Raw genomic sequence first — 19,122 nt, forward strand, 5'->3', positions numbered from 1 at the left:
CAGCCTGGGAGGCAAAACACCGGCAAATCCCACAGCTGGGGCTGGCGAGGGGAGCAAGCGGGGCGAGGGAGCAAGCCGAGGGGAGCAAGCGCTTCTGAGGGAGCAAGCTTGCTCGGGCCGGGATGGGAGGCAAAAAACAAACCAAGCGAAACGAAAACAGCTCCGGCTGCCCAGCAGGGGGACAGGAGACCCCCTCAGGACCCACCCAGCCCAGCGGGGCCCCGCTTCTCCTTTGCCCGGCCGCGGCCGATGGAGGCGGAGCAGGGGCCGGGCCGCGCCGCCCCGGGGGTGCGGGGGCTGCGGCCTCGCCGCTTTCCCGGCCGCGGGCGGGGAGCGGCCGGTGCCTGGGCCCTCCTCCTCCTTCCCCCCTTTCCTCCTCCTCCTCCTCCTCCTCCTCCTCCTCCTTCTCCTCCTCCTCCTCCTCGTCCCGCCGCCCAAGCCCTCAGCGCCGCCACCCGGACCCGCCGCCGCGGTGAGTCTGCCCCGCCGGGCACCCCGAGTTGCGGCGCGGCCGCGCCTTTGTGTGGGGAGCAGCGGCCGGGCTGGGCTGGGCACGGCTCGGCTGGGCTCGGCTGGGCTCCGCCGCGGCGGTACCTGCCCGCCTTTGTTCCCCGCCGCCTTTGTTCCCTCGGAGGGCCGCGGGAGGGTTTTGTCGCCCAAAAGCCCGGCTCCCCACAGCCTTTGGGGGGGTTTAGGGGGGATCCCGGGGCGCTGGGTCCCGCCTCAAGGCGGTGCGGGGAGAGCCGGTGGGTGCTGGCCGGGGCAAAGTTGTCTCCGGAGCGAAAAGTAGCGGTGTGCTGCGGGGGGCTCTGTGCTGGCTCCAGGGCTGTGCTGCTGTGGTGGTTTTACCTTTTTACAGCCTCCTGGCTGAGGCGCTGAGCCCTGCCCGTGCTTCCCGCGCTGCTCGGGGGTTTCTTTCTCCTCAGCCCTGCCTCCAGCCCGGCTCCCAGCCACCCCCTGCTTGCTCTCCAGTCGCTGCCTGTGGGGATGGTGCTCCCTGCCTTAGCACTGACCTGCCTCAGGGTCAGGGATCCCCTCCCTGTCCCCACAAACACTCCTCTGCTGTCCCCTCTCTGTCCCTGAGGGGTGCAGGGAGGCAGAGCAGGTGCGTGCTTCTCGGCTTCCTCAAAACACCCAGACAAGAAAACTTTGGGCGAGTTTGTTTGAGGGTTTCTCACCGCCTCTCCATCCTTTGTCAGCTCGGTGGTTGCGTGTTCCTCGCGCCTCTGCTCCCCCCTGTCAGGGTGCCCCGTGTCCCACCTGTCCTCTGCCCCCTCTTTCCATCATTCACTCGTTTTTCTCCATCTCCGCTTTCAGGAGCGCTTTACCCATCACAGGACAGGCAAAGACAGAAGTGCCATGTGCAGGACTGTGGCTAGTTATTGCGACTGTGTGTTGGCTGAGCTAACAGAACCTCTGTTTATGCTTCTGGTCGAAACGTGATACCTGAAAAAGGGACACCCGTGGGCTCTGGTGCCTGGTGAGCGGGGCCATGGGCTCCTGTCCCCTCTGTGGCTGTTTTACAGCTCATGAAGGCGCACAGTAGCGGCTGCTAACTCTACACACAGCCACAGTAGACACAACCACCTCACATTAAAATCAGGGCAGCTGAAGTAACAGATTTCCAGGACAAAGCAGGGCACGTTGTGGTGGGAGTAGAAGGGTGCTGTGGGGCCACTTGGACCCGCTGTGGAAGGGGAGCAGAGGCCCTGCCAGCGAGGATGGGGACGGGTTGCAAGGAGCAGGGGGATAGGCAGTGGCACACGGGAGCTTGGAGGGAAAATCTAGCGGTGACTGCAGTGAGCACTGTGCTGATTCGTGCTGTGGCAATGTTTGGGTCCCCCTTGTGCTGGATGCTGTACAAATACGTATTCAGAAGTGTATAAATGGTGGTTGTTCTTCTCTTCCTCATCACGAAGGGTGACGAATGATAACTGGCTTTACTGTAGCTATCTATAGCAAAGCCATACAGCTATCTATATGAAAGCTCCTTTATTTAAATGTCTACTTACAAATAACATCACAAAACTGCTTTTTAAGTGCCACTGCTATCAGACCTTGCTAAGAACTGAGCAGGACAGTTTAAGGGGAGCAAAGGAACTTATTTCCTCTAATTAAATCTCATCAAAAGTTCATTAAAGTAAATTAGAACTTTGGTGGTGTCAGCACACAGCTGGTCCTGGAGCATGCTAGCTATTTTTTATTTATTTGTCAGGCAAAGATTTTAAGCATAGACACAATGAAGTAATTCAAGAAGCAATATGCCTTAATGATCTAATAGGTTTAAAATGCTTTATCTCCCTGGCTGTTAGTTTTCTGTTATAAATGAAAGTAGCAAAAGGACAATTGCTACTATTCCCTCCTTTGCAGTGTTTTACTGGGGATTTTATGTTACTTCTTTTGGTAGGTTTCAGGCACAGTTGATTCTTGTGTTGGTAAGTCTTTGTTTGGGTGGAAAAATGGACACAATTTAGCCCTTTTACGGAGTTCATTGTAACCCCCCTTTACCAGTAGTTAATTCCATAAACAGCGAGTTCAGCTTCGTTCAGTTTCCTCTCCATCTGAATATAGAAATGAATGAAAGAAGAAATCCCAAAGAGGGCAAGAAGAGGCACAGCTTGAAAGATCAGGTATAAAGAGCCCCATTCATCTGGGTTTATCTGTAGTACAGGGATATGCCTTTACTTCATGAATCATCTCCTGACATCTGTTTGCAGCGCTGTTTTCTTAGCAACTGCGACTCTGTTTTAGAACTGGACTCTCAATGGCCCGTTTTGTATAGGGAGATGCGAAGGGCTGATCCAGACTCTTACGAGTGAAGCTGTGCCTTTCAGCCAGTCTACCCCATTCCTTTTCCTCCCTGGGGCACAGTGAATATTGGTTTTAAAAGCCTAGCAGCTGGGATGCTTATATGTATATGTGCAAAGAGATGCTTATCTGCTGCTTACCACAACTGAAGTGTTTCCCCAGCATTACCTGGCAGCAGTGGGGGGAGAACCTACTGATAGGTAGTGAAGTTTCTCATTTTGAAAGCGTGCCATGTGTGCCACCGCACTTTCCCTAGCTTTCCTGCAGTTTGTTTTGAACTGTCACAGGGCTTTAGATGTGGGAGAGGATGTAGTCTCTGCTTGCGAACTTGGAGAAACACTGGAAAGGGAGCCAGCGATTGCGAGGGAACACTCCCAGCAACGTGCCTGTTTGAACAAGCAGCCGGATTAGTCGGTGGGATTATACGTGTGGAGTGTGGAGCAGTATGAGTAACGCTTTGGGACCGGATCCATAAGCTGCGATTAAAGGGAAGGTGACATTTCATATACCTCTCACCTAATCTTCCTTTGCCTGAGTTTCATCCCTGACCAGTGTGGGTGGGAGACTCCTGTAACTGAGACTGAGGTCTCATCCTCGCTGGCCGCACAGCTGCTGGGAGGTCAGGTTTATTTGGGTTTTCTCAGCTGTGCTCTGTGGAGAGGGTCGATCCTGGGATTAGGTCTGGGGTAGGTTATTACTTCAGCTAAGGCTGAATTGGTCTGGATCACAAATACATGTCTGAGAGTACAAGTGGCACGTCCAGGCCACATTCACCCTGCTCCCTCCTGTGCAGACCTGCTGATTGCCCGGGAGAAGGAGGAAATTACAATTGCAGCAGCACCTGCAGCTACTGGACCATGAATCATAAATTGATAGTGGATATTACCCCACAGAACATGGATCTGCCTGCCCTTCCTGGACTGACTCGTGTCCCATGGAGCATGAAGGGTGTCAGCAGCAAGTAGTTGCTGTGAAGGATGAACACGTTTTGGGGTAATGCCAGGAGGGGGAAGATGTCTGGGTCATTTTGTTTGCAAAGGGATTGCAGAGTGGCGATGGGAAGGCTAAAGGGGGCTGTGAATTCTGGCCAGCTTCCTGTGGTCCTCATGGATGGCAGGACACAAATCCTGGTGCTAGTGAGGCCATGAAGAAGACAGCCTCTACGGATCACCTAGCTCACCGTCTTCACAGCAGGAGATGAAGAAAGCTGCTTCTCTGGAGATGCTACAGGGCCAGGACAGGGGCAGAAGAGGGAGTGGGGAAAAACCTGTGTTTTGCTTAGCTGAGCACACTGGAAGGGAAAAGAAATCTGTGCTGGGGAAAGGGCTGGTAGGCTGGTATCTCCCCACAGGAGGGGAAATGGGGCAGAGCTCCACTCCACGCTTAACTCCAGCCTCTGGTGTCTCGCAGGGAAGCATGTTTGCTTTCTTGCCTTCCTGCAGCCTGCTGATAACGCCCCACACAATGCAGCTGCGCAGATTGGCTCGAGACGACTTGAAGGAATTGCTGACCCTGATACAAGCAATCCTGTTTGTGGCTGGGAATGGGGAAAAAGAGGAAAGAATAGTATGAAGTGTTCGAGCTTTAAGGCTCGGGCTGCGAGTTCTGTCAAAGGAAATGACAATTAAGATAGAAAACAAACACTTGTAATTACTTCTATGAAAGTGTAGGGAGGAGGCAGAAATGTGGATTGTACAGGAAGAAGTTTTACTTTCTGGATCATTTGACTTGTTGCTTGCCAGGAGAAACACAAGAAGTTGGTGAATGATGAAGTGAAAGGTGGAGGCAGATTGGGGAACGCGTGGCTGACTGTGCCTTGTGGGTCTGTGGCCGCCGTACGACTGGCCACAAAGAGTTGTAAAGACACTGCACCTGGGCAGCTTCAGAAGTGGCTTTGTGTTGGTTTGTGCTAGTGAGAGCTCTGTTTTGTGCTGGTAATAACCACCTAATAACCACTGGTACAGGGAGAGAAATGAAAGCTGCCCCACGAGCATTGTGCCCTGCTTCTTGGAAGCTCTCGTGCAGCGAGCAACGTGGAGCTTTGCTTGTAGGAGTACTCCATGAAAGCTTGAAGTTCAGCGATTAAACAAGGCTCTTCCAGCAAAGCTAAGCTCTCTCAGCGAAGGCGACTGCATCTTGTTGAGTTGCAAGAAGTTTACGAGGGAGGGAAGCACGGGGCACTTGCACCTTGTGTCTCTGGCGGAGGAGATATTTCTCACCTCTGTGGAAAGCCAGGAGTGCTTCTCTATGTCCTTTCCCCCAGCTTAAAAGTGTGAGATTCGTCTCGCCGAACTACAGCATAGCTGTCTGCACGGGAGACAGTTGTCCAGACTCCTTTCATAGTCACCAGAGAGGAACAAACACTTCTGGGCCATGATTCATCCGCGCTGAATTGGACGTCTAAAAATACACCGGACAAACTGCCCTAAAAGTGCCTGTTTCTCTCCATTGTTTCTCCCCTGTCCAAACAATGGAGGCACACGGAGCCATCTCTGTTGTAGCTGTTTAATGTCAGGAGGGCTGAACCTCAGCCAAAGCGCCTCGTACCGCAGGGCAGCTTCTGGGAGGGCTGCTCGTGGCCTCCTTTCTGCCAGACCCAGCCTCTGCGTGGAGCGGGGTGGTGGAGCCTGGAAGGCTCTACCTGGGAGCAAGGAGTGGGCAGCGATGTCCCACACGGCGCCGTCCTCCTTCCTGGCCACTCAGCGGATTCAGAAAGAGACAATCGTCTGCTATAAATAAGAGGCCAAGGGGGATTTGGGCTTTTTCAAGGTCGCCCACCGGGCTGGTGGCAGAGGTGGAGGCAGTGGCGATGACGGCAGGATCCCAGAGGTGTGCCCGGGCGCCCTGCGGCTGCCTCGTGACCTGCCACTGTCCCAGGGGGACGCCGGCTGCTCAGCTCTCGGTGGTGGATGGCACCTGGTAGGTACATGTCCCTTTTGTAAAAGGAACTAGCAAAATGTCATAGGTGTTAATACAGCTGAATTACTGTGTGTTCACTCGGCTGCTGTGAATGATTGCAGGCATGCTTTAAAATGGTTAAACCTTAGGGCTTAACCTTTAGGGTTAAATTTGCTTCACCTCAGGCTTGCTGCGGCGTGAAACAGCGTGTAGGATTATTTAATGGTCTGTGGAAACTCTTTAAACTGACCTATATGAAACTTGCAATGAAACACTCAGTTGGACCTCGGGGAGCTTTGGAGGTACCTGGGAAGATGCGACCTGGTCCTCTGTGAAGTGCGGCTGCTGCTGCTGTGTTATTTAGTGGCATGATAAAAAAAAAAAAAAAAAAAAAAGAAAAAAGCACCAGCTCTTCTGGAAAAAGCTTAACTTACCTGCACAGGTGAACCACGTAGGGTAAGGATGAGATTTCTCCTGCGTGGAGAACTAGTTTGCAGCAGAAAGGCTTCCTTTGCCAAATGAGCTGGGCGTCTGGGGGGGAATTTGCTGAAGGAATTTGCTGTGTAACAGAGATAGGGAGTACAGGCGAGTACTGAGCGCTACATGGATCGGCTGCATCTCCAGTTTCAGACAAATACCAGAGCGTCCCCTTATCCTTTTTGATAAGATGGAAAGAATATGAGAGCAGGGGAATAGAAAGAGCGCATTGTGCGAGCCTGGGTTTGAATCCTGAAGTTCTGTGTAGGAGGTCCGTGCTTGAGCTCCAAGAGGTAAAACAAACTGCAGTCTGATTCCAGGGAGCACAAATGGGAAGAGGAGGGAAGGAGCAAACCATTAAATAGGAGTTGCAAGAAAAGCCAGTCTCCAAAAATAAATGTTGAAGATCAATTCCAGGTATTTCCTGGTATTGTCAACCTGCTTCATCAACCACTCGGACTGTAACAAGTGGTTTCAAAGATAGCAGACTGACAGGTTTACTGCTGTTTTTCTTTTTTAAAAAAAAGGGGGGGTGAAAGAAAGGTTTCTGATAGATGGTTTGCAAAACTATTTCTTACGCAGATCTGGGTGGGATGTTGGTGATGAAATACCCCGGGGACGGAGGAGGCAGAGCTTGTTGTTGTAAGAGGGAAGTAAGAGCACAGCTGGCTGTGTGTTGGAGTAGGGAAAAATCTGAATTTTCTTCCCATTTGTGTGCCAGGGGCACCCCAGCAGTTTCTGAGGGGGAGGAAGCAGATACTTGCACAACGAAGGTGTGAGCAGACGGTGTTCCTGCAGAGCGGCTGTGCATTTCTGGTGCTGCAGGCAGGCTTCGTAGGTATCCTCTGCAAGCAAAGTCTTCCCTTCGAATGGTTTGGAAGGGACTCTTAACGTGTTCCTTCTTGGAAAGGATCTCAGAAAAGCCAGTCCCCTGTTTCTGAAAGCTGTGCAGGGCTTGTAAGGAAACCGAGGCACATCCTGTGCCAGGAGCGCGTGTCCGTGGTCACACGCCAGCTCCTTACTGGACTTTCATCCGGGACGGCGGCTCCGGGAGAAAACTGTACCGAAACACGTGCTGGTGTGCTGGGCTTGGCCAGGGATGCCAGACGTGGCTCGTGGCTTACCTCACCTGCTTGGCCGTGGCGCAGCGGTGGTGCTTGCGCAACACGCGTTCTCCGTTGCTTGACTGAACTTGTCCATAAGTAACTCGGTGCTAGTAATCTTGCTGCCTTTCAGCGAGGGAGATGCGCAGGGCTCCTTCATCCCGTCTTGTCTCCGGTGTGAGAAATCCTGGTTCGAAAAGAAAGCGAGCTGGGCAGCACTGTGGTTCGGGGCCTGGAGAGAAGCCTTCTCATCCTGCACACGCAGAGGGGGAGTGCACGAAACAAGTAAGGCGTCCTTCATGCTGAGCTGTCTCCAGTTTGGAGTCCTTGGTTTTGCAATTGCGACTGTGTTTTGTTGGTACGGTGATTTATTCTAGCAGGCATAGAGCACCAAGGTCTTTCTCCTGGGTTTTCTCTGCGCAGTTTGGCTGTTTGGTCCTCTGGCAGCTGCACTGGTAGGAAGGAATAAGAGTGTTTGGCTTGGTTTTGGCTGCACACAAAAAGTTATTCTGAAGGTTGAAGCTATGCTGTAAGTTAGAGATTTAGGCTTGTATGGTTGTTTTTTTTTGTTGTTTGTTTTTTCCCTAAAGCAACCGATTCTTTGAAAACAAAGCAAAAGACATTTTGTCTTAAGAAGAAAACAAAAATTCCATTTCATGGAGCGAAGTGCTGATTTTCTCCTACCAGAGAGCGTCCCTGCATGTCTGGTGTGGGAGACAGCATGGTTGAAGGGCTTTTTTCGCATGTCCCAAACCCACACAGCCATGTGAGCATGCAGGTTTTGACAGGCAGGTGTCTAGAAAGACCCCCAGTAGCATTTCTGGGGGAAATTTCAGCTGAAAGAACTACGTGGAAGTGAGAAGCTCGCTCCTTGGAGAGGCAGCCCCTTCGGGTCTGAACAGAGGTACGTGGGGAAAAACAGCAATTTGCCTTGTTGCAGCCCAGGCTGGATGTGCTTGAGAGAAAATCTGATGAATTCCCAGCTGCCAGGCTAGGACGTATCATTAAAATTGTAATTTGCCCTTCAGATGCTGGCCATTTGCTGGACAAACCTCTCTTTTGTGTTCTCCTTCCGTCGGCGTAAAACAGCAAGTGCTGGCGGGGAGCTACTTGCAGCAGGATTCCTCTTCTCTGCTATATTTAGTGATCAAAACAAGTCCGTGATCTTTGCAGGAATACTGCCAAAGCAGATAGGGCTCGCATGAGACAAGCCCTGTCTCATTTGGCTCCCAAACACACGCTGCATTTCGCTTTCCTCCCCTCTCCTGACACAGTCAATGGATCTGTCTGCCGAGGTCTGTTGTGCAAACATTGCGCTGCCATTTCCAGCGATGTTGCTGTAAGAGCAAGCCCTGCCCCAGCGAAAACTCCTGCGTTTAGATCACTGCTCTCCCCACCTTTCCCTTCTCTCAGTGTCCGGAAAAAGCAGCTTGCTGCTTTTCAGAAAGATCCTCCTGACTGAGAACAGCCTTATGATTTAATTGGCAAACTTCAGGCCTTTATTGCTTAGGCGAGGTTCACTCAACAGCATAATCTGCTTGTTAACCATCTGACTGTTTCCTTTATTCAGGGAAGAAGGGAATTAGGAAGGCAGTGGGAAGGAAACATTTGTGTTCCTTCAAAGGCAGAATATTACTAGGAGCCCGATTCCCATTAATATAATGTCATTCATACAAAGTGGGTGTAATTACTACTTAGTGCTATTTTAAATACCTTTTACACCATGTAAAGTGGTTTCAGCGTTAATGGGAGGCTGGTTATGAGTCTCTACAAAGGAACTAAGCAAAGAATTTCGGTTCCAATCTGAAGGAAAGGAAGGTGAATAAAATAAATAAAAGAAGAAAATGATTGCAGTGCGCTTGGTCAAAAGGGGCAGTGTTTTCCGGCCTGTTCGGACCAGGCAGTCTCCTCGGTGAGAGTTAAGCTCGCTGTGATTGCAGGCAATGCCCTGCCCCTTCCCCTCCAATTGTAAGAAGTGATCTGGGTCCAGGAAGCACTGAGGAAGGGCCGTGATGAGCTGCTTGCGGAGCCGTTCACTCGCAGGATGGGAGCAGCACGCCCGAAGGTCAGAGGTCTGCTTGTGCCCCACAGCACTGGGACTGCGGTGGCTGCGGTGCACCCACTGCCAAAAGGAGCCCAAGGATTGCTCCTGGCTGCCCTCATGCAGGGGCAGCTTTCGTCTGCAGATGGAGAGGGGCTTCTAGGAGCAAAACGATGGAACTTTTCATCTTGTGGGATGCAGAAAAGATTTTACACAGCTTGAATGGAGCAGCAATTTAGGATTTATTTTGTAAACAGCAAGGTTAGATGGCATGGTTTTAACAGCACTTCATCAGCGTTTGGTCAGCAGCAAATTTAACAAAATGATTTAAACAGAATTCACTCCAATAGGAACAGCGAGTGAGGTAAAGATTTGAGAATGGCAAGGTTCACCCAAAACTTCCTGCAGGGTCTGGGTAGGTGTCTAAATCCACTTGTGGGCTTCCAAATTACCCCCTACAGTAAATTACTCACCCTACTCCCTCGGTGGCGTTTGCCCACAGACGAGCTTGTTCTTCAAAGGGTCAGCCCTGAGATGCACGTCCCCTCGGGGATCTTCCTCCAAGCCCTTCTGGTCCCTCCCGGCACCAACGCTTGTGGTGCTGCCCGGAGCCCAGGCTGCAGGGTCCAAGGCACGATCAGGGGGTGTCTGTTGGTTCTGCCTGCTGACAATGGAGGGCTGATGCAGCGTTAGTTGGTCTTGAACCATAGCTGAGTCAGGGAAAAACTCCTCCACCACATTTTTTTCTTTGGCCATTGTATTTATAAGCTAAAATGATTGACTTGTAGTCAATCCCGGATTCCTTACCATGCTGTTCTTGGACTCTGATGTGATCCATCATTTCCCCGTGAGAGATTACAGTACGTAGGGCAGCACCATCCTTTGTTCGTGGTCACGGCTGAGGAACAGTCACATCGAGGCCTCCTGCAGCTCGTAAGCCTCAGCAGGTCCCATGGTAAGTGCCGGATGGAGCGTGCCCACCATGCTAGCTAACGGCGTGGGTAGGAAGAGGTGTGTATGCACTGGATGCACTTCCCAGGTCCAGATCCCAGGCCACGTGGTGTTTCTCACGTTATTTTTACAATAACCCTTCCCCACAGCCCTCTTATCTGCAGGAGGTGGCCTTTGAGCTTCGGTACGGGCAGCCCGTGGAGCGGCAGGGAAGTGCATGACCGTGCCCTGCTTTGGAAAAGCTTTTTCCTTTGGGCTGTGTGGCAGCAGCAGCAACGCACCATACGGCTGGCATGGCTTTTTGCACCTAGTTGGACACTTTGGGGCAGTGCACAGCTAGGTTTGGGTTGGGGCGTGCTTTTGGGCTGTGACTTAGGGATTGAATTGTCATCCTAGCCCGTGACTGTAGCGAAGGCGTGCAGTCACCATGGTATTTTTGGCTTCCTACGTAGCAGTGTGCTGGGCATGGCATTGGCCTGATGAGCCCTTTCCGAGCCCCATCAATCTCTCTTTTTTCACGAACAGTTGTGACTTTGAGTTCTAAGCAGTTCTTGTTTTTATTAATGATGCAGAAAACTTGGAAACCAGTTAAAAATTCACATTTTCGTCAACTTTTTAAAGCATGCTTCAGCCTTGCGTTTCCACTTGGGAACAGATAAATGTGAGACAGGCTCTTGTTCTGAGTGCAAGCAAATTCATAAAATTTGACCCACGGAGGTGCATGATGCATGTGTGAACAAGGCTGAGCTCTGTTAATAAAAGCATTTGTGTGTGTGTTAACAACAGTGTGGAGTTAATGCCATCTTCAAACTGTGTAATTGTACCAGGATGACTGATATATTGCCACCCACAAAAAACAGAAAAGGTCAGGAAAGACACTTCTCTAACCGCGTTTGGAAATTGATTAATGCAATGAGAAGCTCCATTGTGCTTCTGTAGCAGGAAGTGTTACAGATGTGTAAATCAAAGGCAAACCAGCAACATTTGCTGGCCTTAAAAAGTGGTGTTGCTTTTGTATACTCATGCGCTTGTCCTGGCACATTTTCAAGATTATAAATAGATCACTGGGAAGTCCCTGGATAAGAAAAATGCGCTCTTGCTGGTTGTCATAAATAAACTAATAAGAAATGTCTTGGTCTTTCAGCTCTTACTGTTTGGAGGAGTCCTTACTTGTGCATGTAACTTCAGTGTGTCAGTTCACATGAGTTAAGCCTATTTCCATGGCAGTGGGGTGTAGTTCTGTGTCTGTCTCTGTATTTCCTGCAGATCCGATGTTTCTGGGCTTGTTGTTTTTCTGAGCAGAGTTGTTCAGCCATTTCCAAACTTTTTCTTTTTTGATTCCTTCATCTCTTGCTACTGAGAGCTTAGCAACACCCGTGACTAGACTGGTTTCAGCATTGTCCCAGGCAGTCCAGGGTGTCTCTAATGCCACTTCTTAAAGGACTGGCTGATACCCATCTAACGGCAGTAGGGTATTATGTGGGATCAGAAAGCTATAGCCTCTTTTCCCTATCACCTTGAAAGTCGTGGAAACCTAATGGAAGACCACTTTTTTCCTCCAGAAAAGCCCAGAGAATGTGCCACTGGATGATGACAAATCTTTTCAGTGGTGCCCAGCGACTGGACAAGAGGCAATGGGCACAAACTGGAGCACAGGAAATTCCTGATCAATACGAGGGGGCACTTCTTTGCTGTCAGGGTGACAGAGCACTGGCACAGGTTGCCCAGAGAGGCTGTGCAGTCTCCTTCCCTGGAGATATTCAAAACCCACCCGGATGCCATCCTGTGCAATGTCCTCTAGGTGCTCTTGCTGGGCAGGGGAGTTGGACCAGATGATCTCCAGAGGTCCCTTCCAACCTCAGCCATTCCCTCATTCAGTGTTTCTGTGATTTATTTTTCTGTGAGAGCGTATTCAGCTCCTTGAGTAGCAGAAATCAGGACAGATCCATCAACGGTGGTGTTCTGATTTTTTCCTACCTGAGGATCTGGCTTTGAAGAGAAGGGATCAGTGTGTTTGCAGGTGATCCCGTTCCAGCTGTGGACATGTATGCAATCTGAGGCCACCCACAAGAGCAACATTTGGAAGCAATTTAAATGTGAAAGGGATGAACTTCGCTTTGGACTTTCAGCAAAGAGAGTGTCTTAGAGGAAAGATACTGGAAAATGCAGACACCCCCAGCCCCAAACCTGGTACTTAAAAATGGTGAAACCATTGAGGACATTGGGTAGGAAGTGTGGCCGTTGAATTTCAGTGCTGTGGGAAGTGCTCTGACTTAAGAGCAGTATGAATATATTGGAAGTGAGGGGAAAATAACAAAGTGTAAAAACAAAACAACCAAACGAAGTGGGGGAGAAAAAAAAAGCAACCACACACACACAAAAACACGACCCCAACCCCAACTTGATCAAAGAGGTTTTCTCTGATAATTCCTCAGCTCATATTATCATGATTTGGATCCCAACAATTTGTCTTTAAGGAGACTGCAACAGACTTACAGAAGGATTGCTTGCCAAAAGAAGGTCCAGCAGCACTTTGCAAAGCTCAGGACTTGCAGTTTTGAGCGTTACTGCTTCTCTCTGAATGCAAAATAAACTTAGGGCCTTAGTTAATAAGGAAAAGGGTCTTTGGTCAGCCTGCATTGTGGAGCTCTACTTCCTTTGGGCCCGTTCACCGAAGATAAAAATCTGCTGGTTGAGTCATGACGTTGGCTCGACTGAAGACATGAGTAATAATAATCTGTTGCTAGGAGCAGCCTCCAGTTTACATCGAGAGGCCTCTATGGAGGGAAAGGCTTTGGAGTCCCGCAGTAGGTCATAAATAATCAGTGGCACTTCAAAGAAGGAAAAGTAAAAACAAGCGGTTCGAGATGCCATGCAAAGACGACTGGAATTCCTCTTGCAACACCGATGGAGAACACGTAGCCAGCATAACTGGGGAAATTGAGGGCACGTGTCTGCAAAGGCAAAAACATCGAGGTAGGGACTTACTGGTGGTGGGCTGTAATGCTCACCAGCCTCTAGACAGGCTTGTTTGCAGAATAGCTGCTGCCTTCAGCTCTAAGGAGTGCGCTTATGATGAGCTAAAGTCATGCAAGGGGATTTGAAATTTGGCTCGTAAGGAGGACTCTGAGGGTACAGCTGTGCAGCAGGCTGCAGCGCGTAGAGGGACGTGCAGGATGTGGCTGAAACTCTCTGTGGACATGGGGCAGTGTGGACTAGGTTATCTTGCTTCCTTGTTAGCGTGCACTACTGGTTTTTGTGTTTTCAGAATTAATGAAATGTGCATTTGTATTTTAACTGTAGTTGCAGACATTGTTTTGAAAACAGCAGCAGTTTCGCTGTAGAGGATTGCTCTGCTAAACTGCTATTTTATTAAAATATGGTGAACTCCTACTGTATCCTGTGATTGGAGTAACTGAAGGATGAAATCTGTAATCCACACTGATCCAAACTGAAACATAAAGGCTATGAAATCCTTGCTAGTGAATCTACCAAAATCCATCTGAAGCGTTTTCCCCTCTTCTGGGACAAGCATGGTTTTAGAAAGACTGATTAAGAAGAACATCTCTTAAGTCTCATTGGGACTCACTGGAGACGTGGTGTATAAATCAGCATTGTCTATTCTCATGATGATCTCTGGAATTTAAGGCTGAGATATGATTATTTTCAGGTTAATTTCTTGAGATTGCCAGTCTGGTACCTCCTGGTAGGCTTCTTTGTCTCTCTGTCAGTGTGTCTATGTCTGTGTGTTAATACCCATTATATTTTTTTAATTGGCTTAATAATTTCAGCTGAATTTGAGAAACGAAGAGAGATTCCAAGGAAGTTAGGTTGAAATTAACGTGCTATGACTGTGCTGATCCAATTTCCAACAGTGTTCACAGGTGTCCACTGTGAAAGCAGCTGGAGAGGTAGGGGAAGAAGTTCCCTACCCAAACCCACTAGTGGAAAGCCTGGGTTTGAGTCTTGTAAGTGTCCTTGCCATGGGGAAAGCTTTTGTTGACAATTGAACCATCTGAACTGCAGGTTGAGCTCAGGTGGTCAAGAAGTTGCTCCTTTGGAAAACCCCAGTTAAAAGGTTTTCCTCTGAGTAGGACATTTGTAACGCTCCTTTCTTGCGTGACTGCTCGTGTGTCCGAGACTGGAGGAGCTCACACAACAGCTAAAGAGCAATTCAGTTAAAGTTAATCAACAAGAAACCAATCAATTGGAAACGAGGTCCCTGCATTCCTGGGGCTGTCTCTCTGGCTCTGTGCTATTCACAGTTTATTTCATGGACTATCCCAAGGTGTAAGCACTTAAACGCTTTCCTGTATTAACACCAGACTCTTCAGAAAGATGGAAAGACGAGGGCATTCTCTTCACCTTTTGGTTTTATCTCCCTGAAAAGTCATGTTTTCATTTGAAAGCATGCACTTTGTTTTCAGCACTATGGATACATATATTTCAGAGTTATTTGGTATTTCATGGGACTGAAGAATTTGGTTTAGCTCTGCAGGTTCATTGAATTGTTATAAAACAATATAATCAACTAAAATATGAAGTAGAAAAGGTGATAGTTTGTAAAGCCTATGAAAAATGTTCCTAGGCATTTTTACCAATATTTTACAGTTTTAAACTCTTTGGAGGTGGATGTGATATAGTTACACTTGACATACTTTATTTGAATGAATTTCTGGGCAGGAGGGCAAAGGGACTAGCGTATTGTCCCTATGTAATCCCGTCTCAGACAATCTGCCCCTTGTACCTTTTAAAGAATACTAATCCTTGCAGGTATGTCCTCTAGCAGTGTGTTCGTTTCCCTTCCAAAGCAGCTGTGGAGTCTTCCGCTGGGGCAGGGCAGGAATCGGAGGCAGGGTAAAATGTGTGTGCTGTTTTAGACGGTGAAAGGATGGTTTCAGGGCAGTGAAAGCTCTGCAGCTTTATAACCTGCACTGAGGTTGAGTGGATTTTTATGTTTAAAAAAATTAAGATGTGTAAGTGTATTCTGTTCTCTGGATAAAGAGGGAGGCCTTCATTTGTCCTTAAAACAGAACATATGCATATGCTTTTTTTCCCCATTTATGTGTATTCTATGATCATGTGCCATAATTTACTTGAAAGGAACCTCTGGAAGTCATCTGGTCCAACATCCCCTGCTCAATGCATTAATGCTTTAAACTTAAAATAGTTTCTTCTTTAAAACCTGAAAACTTTATTAACTTTTACCAATTTAATGTCCAGAGATCTGAACTAATATTGGGGCCCTATCACATTAAGTTCCATACGAGGACATAAAAGGACGTAAAATCTACTATGTGGTTGCTGTAGCTGGCAAGGGGTGAGGACAGAGGAGAAATGGTCACAGAAACATTAAAACTACATAATTTTTTTTTTTCTGAAACTTCCATCAGTGCTGTTAATGGTTCTTGAAAATTCTTCTATGATAATAGGAAAAGATGCATGGCAGATCCCATTCCTTTTCTCTGGACTATTCTCCCAATGACTTCAATAGTATGCAAGGCAGGTGAACATGATTTGGCTCTGCCTATGTCACCATCTCAGACCTGGATGCATTAAACATGTGTTTTTGCCATTGGTGATTTTGTGCTGCACTGCATGCCGTTAAAAGAAAACCCTTAAGCAGTGTTTACTTGAAAATAAGGTTAAAAATGGGAATAAACTTGTGTTAAAGAGAAAGAGAACGTGTTGTAACTGATACTGAGTGCATGCTCCAGAGCTGCATGGGCTGGTTCACGGTTTTGGGACTTGCTTCTAGTTTATGCTGATGTGTCAGTGTCTGTGCTTCTAGTCCTATCGCTCTTCCTTTACATGGGCACCCAATCTGAGTTATAACCTTATGTGGAGGTTTTGCCCAGCGGGGCAGCCAAGCTCCACCACAGACGTCCTCTCACTCCCCCTCCTCAAAGGGAAAGGGGGAGAAAATACGATGGAAGAGGTTCAAGGGTTGAGATAAAGATAAGGGAGATTGATCACCAGCTCTTGTCACGGGCAAAAAAGACTCAGCATAGGGAGATTAATGTAATTTATTGCCTATTACTAACAAGCTAGAGCAGTGAGAAACTAAAAACAAACTGAAGACCTTTCTCCCATCCATCTTCCACCTCCTCCCCCAGAATGGGGAATAGGGGCTGCAGTCCGTCCCTGATGCTTCGTCTCTGCTGCTCCTTCATGGTCTCTCCCTGCCCCTGCTCCACATGGGGTCCCTCCCATGGGATGCCGTCCTTCCTGAACTCTTCAAGAACTGCTCCCACACGGCTCCGTCCCACGGGGTCCATCCCCCAGGAGCAAACTGCTCCAGCACGGGTCCCCCACAGGCGGCAGCTCCCCCCAGACCCCCTGCTCCTGCGTGGGCTCCTCTCCACGGGCTGCAGCTCCGGCCCGGGGCCTGCTCCTGCGGGGGCTCTCCATGGGCCGCAGCCTCCTCCAGGCCACATCCACCTGCTCCACCAGGGACTCCTCCACCCATGGGGGGGCTGCAGCATGGAGATCTGCTCCGTGTGGGACCCATGGGTGCAGGGGGACAGCCTGCTCCACCAGGGGCCTCTCCACAGGCCGCAGGGGAACTGCTACTGCTCTGTGCAGCATTGGGTCCCTTTTGGAGCTGGCTGAAAGTGACCCGTATCTAACATGGGGCAGCTTCTGGATTCTTGTCACAGAAGCCACCCCTGCAGCCCCCCGCAACCAAAACCTTGCCACATAAACCCAGAACACCTTAGGTCCAAATTCAGTCAAGCTCATTGCTTTCACATGTGGATTCATTGTTGCCCCGTATTATCTATTTCTTATATATCTCTGAAGGTGATCTATGTCACTGGAAGGTTCGAGGCACAGGGAATGCAGGTAACTGCCTGTGCCCTGGGAGCAAACAGCAACAGGTCTGCTGGTGTGGTTTGGATTTTGCTTACATACCCCCCATTTGGCTCTTTCTGCTTCCTTAGTAGCCTTCCAGGTGGCAATCACAAAATCAAATTCAAGACATACCGTGATAACCACAAAATACTAGGGCTGCCTGACATTTTGCATTTTTAGAACTTGGTTTTGTGTTGCTTGATCTTGAGAGGAAAAGGAAGGAGTTTCCCAGGAAAGATTGCATAGCCTTGGGCATAGGCAGTGCTGCTGGGGGAACTGGATTCTTGTCCAACACCTACCCTTGAGTTCCTGTGAGATGCTTGCTCTGACACTTACTCCCCAACTTCTATCAATGGCAACCGACTGTGTTTTTTTCTGGTTGTCTCACTTGAAACTCATAGCTTGGGAACAGAAGGCTTCTGAGAGATCTCCATGACTGCAAGTACCAGTGTCCTTTCATAAAAGCAACCACTTCATGCTGTCCATTTCTGAACAATTCCAGTCTTAAAATCATGTAAGGCCTTTGTGGCAGTTGCATGTGTTGGGAGCCTTTGTTAGAACCCAGTATTTAATAATCTTCTTCTGATTTCCATCCTAACCTCAAGGCATGATTTATTTATACCGTTTTGTTCTTGTGCCTGCCAGAAATTAAGAAGTCCTTTACCTCCACTTCTTGCTAGGATCAGCAAGCCAAACTCTTCTAAACTACTTTTCCCTTTTCTCTGATTATCTAGATAGCTCCTGTATTTACCTACCCCAGCTAGATCTCCCCTTTCTGGTATCTAGTGGCTTGAATTTTACTCTTAAGTTAGTGATGACTTGCAGAAACGGTGTATCCACAGTTGGAATCAGTATTTGTACATATGAAATAGTATCTATTTCACTGGAAAACCGGAGTCAAAGTAGCAATTTTTTTCCCCTTTATTCTCTCTGTACCTTTGCTTGTCATTGATAAAGTGTGGGCAATAACCCCTGATTCAGTAGGTGCTGTAAACGTGAATTGACTGATGTTTGTGAAGTGTGCAGATACTGTGGTGATGAATGCCACAGAGCATCTCGTGAGGAACTTAACAATCCTGTCATCAAAGCAGCTTTTGAATAAAGCACAAGGACGTGCATTGTTCAGGAAGAGGAAAACAAAGCATTGAATAGCTCCTCATTAAATGAGTGGTCTTCCTTCTGTGCAGGGAGTGAGGAAAAGTAGTACACAGTGGAGTAACCAGAGACTGCATCGTGATTCATATATGCACAAGGGACTGAATGAAAATTTCACCGGCGTTCTTTAATGTTGTATTTCTTTACTCATCTATTCACACTCTGTATTTTGATGTATGAATGAATTGCTAGCATCTGGTGTATTAATCCTAGTTCTTCTGAAGGAAAGGGTACAGGTTTCTAGGTAACAAAGCTTGCTTAAGTTGAGTACTTATTTAATTTTCAGCTTTATTAATTTTTGAACTTGTTTAAAGTTCTTCATAAAAAAAGAGCCTCTAGTTCAGTATCCTGCAGTGGCAAATTGAACAATATTACTACTGCAGGAGCAGAAATAGTGTTATGCTTTTAAGAAAGTCAGGGCATATCATTCACACAAATTGCATTGGAGATAGGGAATGTATCGAGGAAGAGGAAAATAGAGGAGCTACAAAAAAGACTTCTTCATAGGGGATGAGAAGTAACAAAAGTCCCAGGTAGAATCAGCAGTTGTGATTCTCCACTTGTGTTAACTGCTGCTTTTTCACTTCAACTGAATCTGCAGATTCTGCTTTTTTTTTTTTTTTCTTTTTTTTTCCATTCTGCAACAATCATCTGGGCAGGAAGAAAAGTACAAAGATTTGAAGAAAACCTTGGAGGTTTGTCAGCAGCAAATCTGCTGAAGGCACTGTGTGCCTGTTTCAATCTGGCTTTCTTAAAGAAAGAGACAGAGTTTGAATTCTCCTAATCATAGTGCTTTTGTTTTGATGGCTAGGTGCACTTAAGTCTGTGGTTTGTGCT

General features: G+C 48.2%; 1 protein-coding gene across 4 annotated transcripts in view; it reads left to right on the forward strand.

Moving 5' to 3' along the window:
* Positions 1-434: 434 nt before the first annotated feature.
* SYNE2 (spectrin repeat containing nuclear envelope protein 2) overlaps positions 435-19,122 on the forward strand; it is a 186,390-nt gene continuing 167,702 nt past the window's right edge. For all 4 annotated transcript variants that reach the window (XR_004253309.1, XM_032188232.1, XM_032188235.1 and 1 more), the window contains exon 1: positions 435-472. The gene's annotated coding sequence lies outside the window, so the exon portion shown is untranslated. The remainder of the gene's footprint in view (positions 473-19,122) is intronic.

Source organism: Aythya fuligula, chromosome 5, assembly GCF_009819795.1.
Source record: "Aythya fuligula isolate bAytFul2 chromosome 5, bAytFul2.pri, whole genome shotgun sequence".
Lineage (NCBI taxonomy): Eukaryota > Metazoa > Chordata > Aves > Anseriformes > Anatidae > Aythya > Aythya fuligula.